The sequence below is a fragment of the Melospiza georgiana genome, chromosome 9, assembly GCF_028018845.1.
Source record: "Melospiza georgiana isolate bMelGeo1 chromosome 9, bMelGeo1.pri, whole genome shotgun sequence".
Lineage (NCBI taxonomy): Eukaryota > Metazoa > Chordata > Aves > Passeriformes > Passerellidae > Melospiza > Melospiza georgiana.
Window position 1 is genome coordinate 21,119,536 of NC_080438.1, and position 13,610 is coordinate 21,133,145.

A 13,610-nucleotide genomic window follows, 5' to 3' on the forward strand; every position below is an offset into this window, starting at 1 on the left:
ATTGTACTGGATTTATGATGTTTCATGAAAAAAGATGTTTGCATCTCCAGATTTAGAAAGAATGATGGTAGAGTGTGGCTTTTAAATTATTATTTAGGCTGGTTTGCCATTCTAGTCGTTTATGGGGTGATGCTTTGTGTTTTTAATGTATATTTTTGTTTTGATTCATTCTAGTTTCACAGCTACGGCCTTATGTAATTGTTCTGAATAATGCAAATCTGTTTAGGTTACATCAGCAGGGCATTTAATGTCCACACAACTGCTAATCATTCTTCAGTTTGTGCAATTAGAATAAAGCTTGGGTTATAAGTGGTAGAAATATGAGCAGATCTGATGCTGCTATGCTCTTGTCTGCTCTTGGTTTATGTGCTGTGGAGGTGATTCTAGTCTGCTCCTGAGCCAGGGTGTATTTACTTCAGCTTAATTAAGCACCAGCCCTCCCAGTGCTTCACCTCCCAGTGCAGTCACTGATCTTGATTCATTGGTTGGTCTGGAAGAAGATAACAACCATGGCATAAAGGATGGGGTGTTTTTTTCTTGCTGGTATGTGCTCATCACTGCTAAGTGCTTCCATTGATTACAGCAGCATGAACACAGCTGAAAACAACACGGTTGGTGGTTTCTAGGAATGCTTGTGCTACCTTTACCAAGCCCTTGCCTTGTTGCTTGAGGACTTTATTTTGAAACAGAGGAGGAAATGTCAGGCAAACATGTGCAAATGCTTGTTGTGACTGCTGCTTGGAGGGGCTGCCTGCTGACTCCCAGCTGTACATACTGAGCATCCCTAGCAGGCAGGCTCTGGTTGCTCTTGGGGTGTTAGTGGGACCAGTCTGCATACTGAGCATCCCTAGCAGGGAGGCTCTGGTTGCTCTTGGGGTGTTAGTGGGACCAGTCTGCAGGAGCAGAGCAGGTACACCCACAGCTGGGGCAGCTGGGTGGGTGAATGGAGGTGTAGACTGTGCTGCACTGGTTGTATGCGTGTCGTGTCATATCAGCCTGAACTTTTAAATGGCAGGTGAAAAGCTTCAGCTAATGCTCCTTTAATAATTAATTGATGTGAACAGGCACATCTTTGAGCCATTTTCATTTTATATGGTATGATAGACTTTTGATTAATTGCCTTAGCTTGTAGAGTTGTAACAGATTAGTGTCTTACTTAAGGGAAGGAAAGGCTGTACTTTCCTTGTCATTGACCAAGCACTAATGGATCAGGTAGGCTGAAGTGCATGCACCCTCACAGGCACACAGCTCCCCTGCCATGCCACATGAAAAATGTCAGTCTCTCTTGAGTGCATCTGTTTACTTTGCTATGTGTTTGGACTGGACACACCACCATAGGCACTGCTGGAATAGAAATTAATTCTTGTAAAGGGGCAGTAAGCTAATTTAGACCCTTTCTTTCTTAATCAACTTGGCTACCTCATGTTGTGCCTAATTGAGATTACAAATTGCATCCTCTCAACTGTCTTGGTATACACTTGAGCATTAGGAAATGCACGAGGAAACATAGCAAAGGGAGGGGAAATGCAGACATAGCAGTGATGTATGGCACCTCTGGGGCTAGACCTACTGCTGTCAAATTGCCCATGTCGGCTTCCTGATTAGCCTGGTTGCCTCGATTAGGGCAGGCCATGCTCTCAACAAGGTCTTAAATGCTGCTGCTGCAAGACCCCTTTGTGCTGGACCTGTTTAATCTAAATAAGAACGGTGTATTTTTATTGAATTTAGTATGAAAACGAATGATACAGTGGCCTCTAGGGCACTCTTCTAATATAATTTTGTATAAAAAAACGGCTTTTCTCTTCCCCATGTTTTTGTGAATGGACAAAGTAAAGACAGCCCTTTTCAAACTAGTGTTGAACTGGGAGTGTTTGCAGTTTAATCTTGTGACTCCATCCATCTCCATCTCCCCTAAATACTATTAGTCTGAGATAACTTGGCAGTGCTTGGCAACCTTTCATCTCCAGCACACGTACAGCTTTCCCCAAGATGCAGCCATTGCTCTGAAAACACAGCAGGGTCAGAAAAAGGCTTGAAAGTGTTTATTACTGGTTCTTTGGTTGTTTTGTGGGTGGTGTCCCCCACAGGCAGGGTAAGAGAGCCCAGGAGTGACAGAGGTGCTCTCGGCAGGGGTTGTACCAAGCACCTGACAAGGATTTTCTGGTAGCACCATGCTGGAGCTGGTCTGGTTCAGGCCATTGTTTCTCGCTGTTCTTCAGCTGTGTGAGCTGAGATGAAAGGGTTTGTTATCTGATGCTTTCTCCAGAAGTTAATAAATGTAAAGGACATTATGCATTCTCTCTGCCCCCTAGATTCAATTGCTGAGCGTGGAATGGTTCAGAAGACTTTGTGTAGTTGAGGATTCAAAGCCACTTGAATAAACTCAGGGTTTAATAAACAAAAGATGGATGAGATGGTTCACTGTTTTTCTCTGCAAATTTGCCTAAGGCTTTCAGCTGTCCAGAAAAATGACAAACTACATCAAACAGAACCAGTTATTGGTAGCAGGGTGGTGGTTTTTTTAGTATTTCATTTCAAGAAAGTTGCTGCTAAGGTGTTTTCTATAGCTTCTGATACACTCTATTGGAAGAAAAAAAGTCAAAAAATCCTGTTTGAAAAACAGATAAAGTCAGTGATGATAATTATGAATTTACAGAATGTCTCTTGATAGAAATCTTTCTGTATGAATGCTAATTGGAAATGTTTTAAAGATAACATTTAATAATATTTTAGGACTGTCACCTGTAGTAGGATTTTGACCTTTTCATTGCCCCTGTGAGCCTGAGTTATTAATCAGGGAAATTGCACATGAGACATGAGGAATGTCTGAGATAATTTACCAGATTCTGCAGGTCCTTTCTTGTGGACAAAAATACCTAAAACTTGGACTTCTTTAACTCATAGAGGAGTCAAATTACAATAGTTGTACATGGTGTGTGCTTTAACTCCCAGCTTGCTAACAGCTCAGCCGTGTCTGGCTGCTCTGAAAGCTTGGCAGGATATGAGTACGTGCTGTTACAAACTTGGAGGGGTTAAGAGGGCTTGTAGTTAATCCAAAATATAAAAATGCTACAGCAGCAGAATTGCTTCAAGCTCTTTTAAAAGTCCTTTCAAGTTAGGATGACATTGCTTTTGGTTTAATATAATGAATTCAGTAAAGCAAGAAGGCACTAGCTGTTCTGCTTGTTCTCACTCTCTGGTGAGGAAAAGGGGGCTTATAGGATTCTTGTTCAGCTAAATAAAGTTTGACTTGCATGTAGTGTGATAAATTCAAGTGGCATGCCTTCAAAGATAAAGAGCCAAGCGTCTGCAGCTTTTGTGCCTCCAGTAATTTGCAAGCAACTTTTTGGACAGTTGATGGAAAAGGTTTTGGGGATGGTGGTCTTTCCCAGGGTAGTTGGTCTGTTGGAAAAAAATAATCAGCTTTGCCGGGTTCATGCAAAGGACTGTCAGTAGTTATTTAGTGTTGGTCTCAGCGATGGCTGCTGCCTCTGAGTCGGCTGTGCCTGTAGTTTCACTTGGCCTTCCTGGTGCATCCTCCCTTCAGGCAGTGGTTTGATCAGCTTTCCCTTTCCTGTTTGCACAGCTGAAAAATGAGGTCCCGCTGGCTCCACTTGTAGTGCTGGTGCTGCTGGGCAGCGAAGGCTCGGAGGAGGCTGCGGGATGGAGTTTGCAGGGCCTTGAAAGGCTGCCCTCCTCCCAGCCGTGGTACAGAGCCAGGATTGACCTTGTAGCTGAACACCAGGCAGGCCTTGGGCACAGTCCTGCTGTGGATCCCTTCCTGGAGGAGGCTGTCAGGGCAGGCATGTGGCAGTGGTTAAAAGTCTGGCGGTCAGTGGTGAACTTCTCAGTGATAGACACTGCAGTATATCCAAAAGCTCTGTCATGCAATCAAAGGGTTTTCCATGTTTGCTGCAAATAAAGGTGCAGAGGGATGCTTGCATGTGTACATCCCTGACTCTTTCAGCCCTTGGGGGTTCTCCTCTTACCCTTGCTCAGAAAGCGTCCCATTTACCAGAGGTGGCCACTTAGATTCGGCTAGCCCTGAGTCTTAATTGGTTTTTAATGAACACTGTCAAAGGAGAGACATACTTTTATTTTGTATTTTTAATAATCCTCTCAGACAACAGATCAGCCTGGCTTCCTCAGGACATGCCACGTCTCAGGCACACTCATTTGAACTAATGCAGGTTCACTTGACTGTAGCCTGTAAGTCTTGGTGGAAGAGCAAGCCCAGATTACTTTCTCACAGAGATCTACACCACCATAACCCATCTGGTGTGAGGCTTTAGTGCTTCTGTGGCTGGACAGAAGCACACCAGAGCAGTGGGGAATCTGCAACACCTTAAGCTGACTTCTCCTGCTGGCGTCCTCAGTGTGACCCAGAGGGCTAATCTGTCAGGAATTATGTTGTCTGTCATCTTGGAGAACAGAACAAGCTTTGTTTTGAAGAGCAGTCCTTCATGAGGGATAGCTATTCAAACTCCTCCTTCAGGGTTCTCTTTTTAAAAGGGTTGTACACAAATTGTCTCATAAACCACCTGCATATAAAAGCACATTTTCTGTTGCCAGCATCTCTGAGAGTTGGATTGCTGATCTAGCCCTGCCAGTGCCTGGGATACTTTGTTCTTCTGCTTGGAAAGCTGATCATTGATACTTTTCCAAATGTTTACATGTCGTTAATGTTAGTTAAGAATATCTAATGCATTGCTCCTACAGACAGAGAGGATACCAGCTGCATCAGCAAGTTCCTGTTCTGTTGCCTCCTCCTCTAGATTCAGGAGTGGTCCCTCTTCTTTGTGGAAGATGTTTGAGATTCGCTTTCTTTAGAAGACACAGGAAAAGTGGTAAAGGAAAAACCAAAAGGGAGATGCATGAGTCTGTTTCAAAGCCCTTTTCAGAAACCTTGTCTAACCTCTGAAAAGAGAAAATTACCTTGTACATTGCATATAATTTAGGCTGAGGTTTTTTCCTCTCATTTCAGCTTTCAAAGAACGTTGTTTTTTTTTTTTTAAAGGATGAAGTACAAAAATAAAATTTAAACCCAACCTGTCAGTAGAGGGTAATGCATTCTGAAATAAAGCTTTTGGGCTTTGAACCTTTGCTGGTTGACCCCTAAAACTTCTAGTGGGGTACTTCCTTCCTATAACTATCTCTGAAACACTTAGGGATGCTTACCAGCTAGAAAGACTTGGCTTGCTAGCCATGGAGTAAAGAAGCAAGATTAGTCCAGGAAGTTTCTGAGAGAGCCTTCAGGTCAGTGGGAGATGTCCTAGAATTTATGATGGGAAATCTGTGGCTCTGTCTACAGTATGTACCTTTCTCCTGCTTGGAAGTGTTGGATGATTGAAAGATTAATTTTTTTCAAGCAATAGGTGGGCTGCCTTTACTACAGGGAGTGTTACAACTTCTGTCTAAGGAAGAGAGGCTTCTTCATTGCTCTGTCCTCAACCCATCCCATTTTGGGGTCTTTGCTACATGAGATGGGTGAGAGCTCTTGATTCTGCTGGAGCTGTCCCTGCCTTCCCCATCAGTGACACAGTGTTGGCATGTGTCACTTCATGTGAACTTTACACTGGCATTGTGGGTGGTGTGTGAGGACCAGAGCTGTCCATTTCCTGACACGGATCCAGTGATACAGCAAGTCCTGTTCTTGATGGGTGATACTCCCTACACTTTCTAAAATGTAATGCTTTGATGAAGAATTTGGGGAATGAGTACATTCCAAGCATAGACTGGCCTCCCTTTTGCAGTGTGCATTCTAGCAGCTCCTTCTGCAGGACTGTCCTGACCTTGTTTATTTTGGACTTAGGCACCGTAAAATAGCTTGTTAATTGCTGCTCATTTAGAATTATAATTAGGTGTTACCAGATGAGTTCTGTAATACACAATTAAAATGTTATAAAAATTTTTGTGGCTTTTAATACTTCATTTATTGGTTAAAATTTAATTCAGAGTACACTGATTGCAAGCTCTCTGTGTATGTGCATAATTACTAAAACCCACAAGGGTAAAACCAAAGCAGGTTTGAGTGATGCAGAATCCATGCACTGCCTGGATGTCAGGCAGCTAGGGATATGAGCTCTGGCATCAGATGACTTTGTCCTGCTTTTCTGTAGGCTGATTAAACATAGGACTGGCATGAGTGTGGTGTTGTGTGCTCTTGCTGGTTGGGTAAAACCACCAAGCTCAGACCTGGCTCAGGTCCACTTTAATGGGCTGGGCACACATCTAGAAGTGATGGATACAGAGCTGCAGGCTTGGGGCGCACAAGCTTTCAGAGAGAATGTCATCAAAGCCACTTTGATGCATTCAGTCTGCAAGTAAGAAAAAGCTTGGACATCTGGTGGCATTGCATATCCAAAAGTAAATGGTTTAAACTTGGAGCATGTTTCCCATATATTGCTAAGAGCTTCAGAGCCACTGTTGGCAGCTGAGGAGTTGCTTTGCTGCTGATAATTTATTATGTTTGGTTTTGATGAACAAGGTGCTGCGTTTTGTGTTGTCAGCCCCATGCCAGCACCAGCCATGTGGAGGAAGAAGGGGCTGTTCCTTTTCTTGGAGCTGTATTTAACCTGGTCCACCTTAAGCTTTCCTTGTTTTTTCGTGAAGCTAGGTAATATCTTTCCCCTTTAAGATCTGTCCTGTTTTTCTGCTGGAAGCTTTTTTCCCCTTCACGATTTTACATTCTGGCAACTAACAAATTAAAATAGCTTTCCTCCTAAGTACGCTAAAATGTACATTGAATCTGATTTCAATGGCGCCAAGTATGTGTTTCAGCACACTAATGCACGAATGGATTGAAAAAACAGCCAGCAGTAATTTTCTTTCCTTAGGTTTTACTGAATAGTATCCCAAGAAGCTGCACATAATGTGTTATCCTCTTTATGTGTTACTCAAGGTCATGTAAAGGTGAAGGCCTGGAAGGAGAGTGAATAATTTCAATAGTAAAGCTCAAAGTTGCTGCAGATGGCATATGGGATGTCTTATTTTTCAAAGGTCTTTCCATCTGCTATTGGCAGAAGCCTCCATTAGAAAAGGGCAGTTTTGTGTGAGGTACATAATTTATTTATTTTTCAGGTTGATCTTCTTTCAGAATTCAGGTTTATCTTGACTCAGACTGTTAGCATGGGACCATTCTCCTGGTAAAGAGAATGCACAGAAGTTATAAGGTCTGAGTTACATAGGAAATGCTCTCTAAGTTTGAGGAAGTGGAGCTTTTCAAGCTCCAGAATTATAAAAATCAAAAGCAAGCTGCTGTCTTGTTGAAGCAGACATGTTGTGGTGGGTGAAATTTTTTGTTTGCCTTTTTTCCTTTCAATACTTTACTTAAGGTTGAATAGCAAAACTTGAGTTTTTTTTAGTGCCATAGGATGCAATGGAGGACCACCAAGAGGTGAAGAATGCCCCATATGTCTCTGTCTGTGCCTTGTGTATGCTGTGCTGAATGTGAGAACTGATCTCTCCTGCTGCCTCTCCAGTGCAGAAATAACAAAGCCATTGGAAGTGGCTACATAACTGCCATGCACTGAATACCCCTGGTTAGCAAAGCATGCCTTTTCTAGTAGTCAGAAAATTGCTGGATATAAAAAGCAAAGTCACACATAATCTGTGATAAATTTAGCGTGGATTTTATGGTGGATGAGGAGGGTCTGTGGGAGGTTCAGGTTCACGCAAGATGCAAGGAGCAGCAAGTGCTGTGTAGGGGTGGTGATGTACCCAACTTACCTGAGAGATGGTAATGTTTTCCTTCCTTTATGTTTTGGATTTCTTTCTGAGGTTGGCAGAGGCAAATTATTACAGGTTCATTAACATGTGCAGAATATTGTTAGCCTTCCCACCTTTGCTCATCTTTCTAATCCGAAGCAGATGAGGGTTGTGCATCCTTGATAAGGTGTCAGGCAGCACGGATTCACAGCCATGTGGAGCCTTTCTGTCTGCTGCCTGTAAGTGCTCAGCCCTTGGCATGTGGTCCCCATGTAAGGATTTACTTGCAGAATGTGAGTGTGGAAGCAGATTTTGGCCTGTTTGAAGAGTCCTGGCATTTGCTTTGTGGCATGAAAGATGGAAGATGACTGGTCTGTCCGGAAAGTGTTGGATTTGCTGCAGCCTTGATGCAGCTGTTATCTCAGTCCCTCTGGACAGGAAATAACTAGGAAACTACTGCTTTGATTTGACAAACAAAGACGACTTGTAAAATACATTAATTGATTTTCTTCCATCAAAGAGTTTTGAACACGCAGCCTCAGATCTGAGTGAGAAAAAATCTGATATAAATCTGATGTGTATATGTTGTGTGTCTTACTATACAGAATGCGATGCAAAAAACCTGAGTTTAATTTTTAGCCTGAGGTGCTACTGAAGGAGAGAAGTAGTTTGGAATAAAAACTTAGGAATAGAAATTCTTGTACTAAGAGTTAAGATTGACTTGCTGCCATTAAATCGGAAATTTGACAATATGCAGACCTGTAGTTTCTTCATCTTCAATAAGCATTATATTACTCCTAGGGCTTTTTTTTATTTACATCTCTTTAATATCGCTTAGGTGCTGTGTTGTATATGCCACCTCAGAGGCTGTTTTCTTATGGCAAATCAAAACTAGGGGGGCCTTACTAGAAGGAAGAAATAAAAAGGAATAATCATAAATTTAGCATCTTATTACAATAAGCTTGATTGCATCTAGGTTTCTTTAGAGGTTACAGAAACAGTTTTCATTTTTCATACCGAAGGCAATTGCATGAAACTTGTGCTTTCATAGTTCTTGCTTATTAGTTGCAGAGGGAATTTCTGGGTGCTGTCTTCCAAATGCCAAAATGCCTCCAGAGCCAGCGAACTGCAGGATGCTGGGGGCGTTCTGCATGGAGAGAATTCAGTTTAATAAATGTAATAAGTCCATTTACCCCACTGGGCTCTGTTAACTACCTGCATATAAACCGAGCATCCATAATGTTTGGGCAAAGGTTATAGAAGCAGTTTGCAGGAAAGGCCAGCTCCAGAGCACACCGAAACAGCAGCTATTCTTATTTTAGCCCTCAGTAACACACACAATAATGGGGTTCAAGCCGTATCCGTGGTTGAGGCAGTAATAACAACTATGATATAATTAACTTCAAAGCCCTTTGGGAGAGAATAATTCCAAAATCTAGCATTGAAAATGTTCATAGTTTCACAAGATGAGAATTACAGGAAGTTTAATTGGATACATAAACCCTCCGGTAGGGCATAAGTTGTCTGCTAAATGAAGGCATTAGGAAGAAGCCATCCCTGTGGCAGGCTGCTGCTGCCTTGGTTGGTGCTGGCTGACTGGGGTGGCTGGGACAGGGAGGAATCCGTCTGGTGGAGCCCTGCTGCTCCTCAGCTGGTGGTGCCCATGTCTAGGAAGGATGGCAGCCAAGATGTATTTGAGCACTTGGCACTTTGTGTGTGCTTGGTGGACCTGTGGAAAAGGATTATTGTCTCTGTGAGCAGGATGAAAGCACTAAGTCCTTTTGTACTCGATGGCCGCGTGTGATAGTGGCTGCGAGACAGTGGGTGGGGGGTTTGTCACCAGCGTGTGTGTTCTTTCCAGAGCCTGGCTTAAAATAGCTGCAGACACAAGGAGTAGTAGCTCAGGATTATTTAATCACCCCTGGCTTTGTCAAGATGCCGCAGCATCAGCAAGGTTGAAGGTGTTTGTGGGCTCCTCACATACGTCTTCATGAGTGGCCATGACAGTGGTGAATACAGAGCATGAATACATCATTGAGCTCAGAGCGGTGAAGAAGATGAAAATGATGAGAATGATGGTGAACTTTAGAAAGGCTAACTTACAAGAAAGTGAACAAGTTAGTCCAAGCGTCCCTAATACTATAATGGGAAAAGGTAAGAGTAGAGAAGGAGAAAGGAGGGTGTGAGGGGGGAGTGAATCAGTTCCTTGATGTGGTTTGAAATCAGTAGGGAAACATAAGAAAGCAAACTGGGAAAAGCAGTTAAATTAGTAAGCAGTTAGCTGGGAGTAATTCACTCTAGGTAGGTGGCAGGCTTGAGAAGCTGTTTGAGATGAAAATTTGGAAACCCAACTCCCATTTATCAGTAGTAGAGTATATAAAGTAAAATGAGTATAAAAGGAAAATTGAAAGATCCAAGGTGGGCTTTGAAGAACTGCTGACTATACATAGAAGATAAATTATTTAGGCAAATCAGTGCCATTGTCTTGTGTGAACATTTGTCTTGGCGGATGACGGAAGGTTAAGGAAGGCAGTTAAGGAAGAGGAGTGTGCTGCCTAAGAGGGAAATTGTTATTTTGCATCAGTTTTTAACCACTGAAAACATTGTAGAAGACTTGCTACTAGTTTTGTGCCCGGTATTTCTAAATATAAAAGCTAAGCAAATTCCAGAAATTGAGGTCTTGGCAAAAGCAGATTTAGAATAAGCTGTTAATCTGAAAGGCATTAAGTGAGCGGACCCCAGTAGAATGCTATGTTACGTAAAACATAACTGAACTTCCAGCAAACGTAAGGTATTTTTTGTTAAAAAGAATAACTTTTTTTCCCTCACCAGAAAAAAGTTATTTATGTATCTTGTACTCTGGTTGAAGCAAAAATTACTGCAAAAATAACACAATACTCGAAGATTGTGTTCTCAGAGGGGCCAACTTTGATGGATTCTGCAAAGGAAAATCTCTAGAAGTTGCTCAAAATTTCCAAGCCAGAGAAAGAACTTGTTCACATTTTGGGAGGTCTCAAAATTTTTGACACTGAGGCCTTTAAGGAGGCTGAGTAGATATGTGGACAGAGTAAAAGCATTCTTACGAAGAGGAAATTGATTTAATTTTGAATTAGAATTGATTTAGGATTGAGTTTGACTTCAAGCCATTAGACATCATGCAAATCCTTGAAAGGATGGAAGGACAGGTTATCTGTCATCTGGTCAATCATCTGCATTCTTGCAGTTTTGGTTAAAATTAGTTCTGGTGCTCAGTAGAACTTAGGTCTGCTCTGCCTTGCATGTTCTGTCAGTCTGAGAGATGCAGAGCCAATGTGTTTGACACTGCTGGTTCCAGATGCAGGAGTGACAGGACCACAGCTGTACAGTCAGTGGCACTCAGCTGTGGTGTGTTGTAAGCAGCAAGCCCAGAAGGACTGTGTACTCAGCTCTCCCTCTTTGGTTCAAAACCACCTGTCTGCACCCTGGCTGTGCAGAACTTAATGCCCTGGAATTGGGTTTAGAGGAGAGGACCCAGTGATTTTAGTCCTTGCACTGTTTTCTATTGTGCTGAATTCAGTCAAGCCTGTTATAGCACAGTCATTTTCATTAGGAGTATATTGTCACGCGTACAGTAATTTGTTGTAAAAGCACAGAAATTCTTGCTTTGTGGAAATGTCTGACTAATGAGCATGTTTCTTCGCATGAGTGGAGTTTGCTGATAGTTAAGGAATAGGTGAATTTAGTTTTATTTTTTGAGGGACTTTCTGCTGCCCTGGATCTGTAATTCATGCATCTGGATGCAGTGCTGGACCTGTTCTGTAAATGTTAGAGACTTCTGTTGAAAAGCTGATATGCAACAGTTTACTTCTTTTAAGGATACTTTACAGCAGGCATTAGGAGCCTTTACACTTGGCTAGGGTGATCTACAGCAATCTGTGCTTAGTGCTCACTGTGAGTGATAGCTGGGCTCGTGAGACTCAAGGCTGATCTATATTTTAAGTGGATGTTTTAACTTATCTCCATAGTTATTTAACGGGCCCTGCATAATCCTTGTTCCAGTGGAAAAATTCCTCTTTCTTATCTAATATTGTCTGCAGGCAATGACATCTTCAGAAATTAATGTCTTCGGAACCAAATGTAGCCAATAGAGCTGACAGGAATATTCAAGTTGTGCTTGTATTCTGCTTCAAAGTGGCTCTGCTCCTCTTCTTGGGTCAAGCTGGGATTGCATGTTCAGGATCACAGTGACCTGTAGCTGGGCCAGCTTGTGCTTAAACACTTCTCACTTTTTTGTGCTTTATCAAAATAAGAGGAAACTTTTAAAAGTACTTCTGAGTTGTTCTTGCTGTTACATATATTGCTCCATACCAATCAGCCTGTATTAGTTTGTTGGTTTGTTTTGTTTTTTTTCTCCCCAGATTATGGGATATTTTGGGTTTTCTTTTTGTTTTTTTTTCCTACCTCATTTTTATTTTTTTTCCAAACAGGTGGTGAAACATTTTCCTTCTGGGAAAAATACTTTTGGGGAAGGGTGTGTTTCCCTTTTTTTTTTTTTTTTTTTTTGGACTGTTTACTGGGAATAATCTGCATACACTTCCGTTTGCTTTGTCTCATTCTCATGGTTGCATGCCCATGACTAATTATACTCCTCCACTCCTTTCTTGGTGTTTTGTATCCTTCTTGTACTTACAGATAGCTATCAAATCCTTAGCAGTCTGTCTAGTGCTTGTGATTTGACAGAGATTTTTATCCTTCCTGGTTCTTAAATTGCTTTGTTCATTCCTTCTCTCCAGATGGTTTGAGAGTCTTGTCACTGAGAGCACCAGACTGATGCTCTGGGCCTGCTCACTCCTGGGTCCCAGAGGTGGTACCTTTGCTCATGTGACGGTTTCTTTAGCTCTTGGCCTTTTTATTGTATTGCAAGCTCATAGGAAGTTCCTCCCTAAATCTATTCTAGTGTTGCCATCGTCACCATCTTCATATATCTCCCCGCTGAATCTCTCTAATACATTCCCTGCATGTGGGAGTTTGGAGTGAAATGAGACTCATTTTGTCTTTTTTGGCCATATTGCTGTACTCCCCAAGTCTCTTTATATTATATTTCTTGCAGAAAAGCACAAAGAAATCTATGCTAAAGGAATACTAATGTAGTGAAGTGAAACATTGAAAAGTCATTAGCTTGTGTGTAACTGCTTCCACAACTTTTAATGTGTGCAATATGATGGTCTTGAGTTATATGGTGTGTCATGGTTTTCCTGTTCCTCCTTCTGAGCACAGATGAGGCATTATGTACAGAGTGAAGCAGCTGAGCTGTAGCCAGTTATTGTTCTCACTTTTAACAGAATAAAGAGCTGCCTTATTGCTCTGCGTGATGCACGATTGCTGTGGCCGATGTGACACCCCAGAGTCGATCAGGTGGTGGTGTGTTGATTGTGCCCCTCTGGAGCCCTGGCTCCCTTTCAGATACTCGTGTAAAATAAAGAGGGTAGGACTCCAGAAGGAAAATTTGATTGTGTTGCACATGTAGTAGCACTGGGAGAAGCTGATGTAATTTCAGCCCTGTCTTTACCATCCTCTGGGTGTGCCCAGTTGGTGTTTTCTGACCTGCATCCTTGGGCTCACCTTGAGAAGGCTCAGGAAGTTTCCGCCTTGAAAAACAAACACAACTGTTTCAGGTTCCTTTTTGAAAAGATGCTGTTACATCTCCAGGTCAGATAAGGACATTGCTTACGGACTGGGCTCACCTTCCCACCCTGTAAGTTTCTCCGGAGTCTCTTAACGATGTTTCACAACAAAGGCAGTGTCAGTACTCAAACACACAACGAAACCTGGCAGTTCCGTGGATGTACAGGGGTTCCTGGAGGGAACTTTTTTGTGCTGACTTCTTAGATTCTTTGGGTTGCAAAGTGGCTTAACCTAAAAAG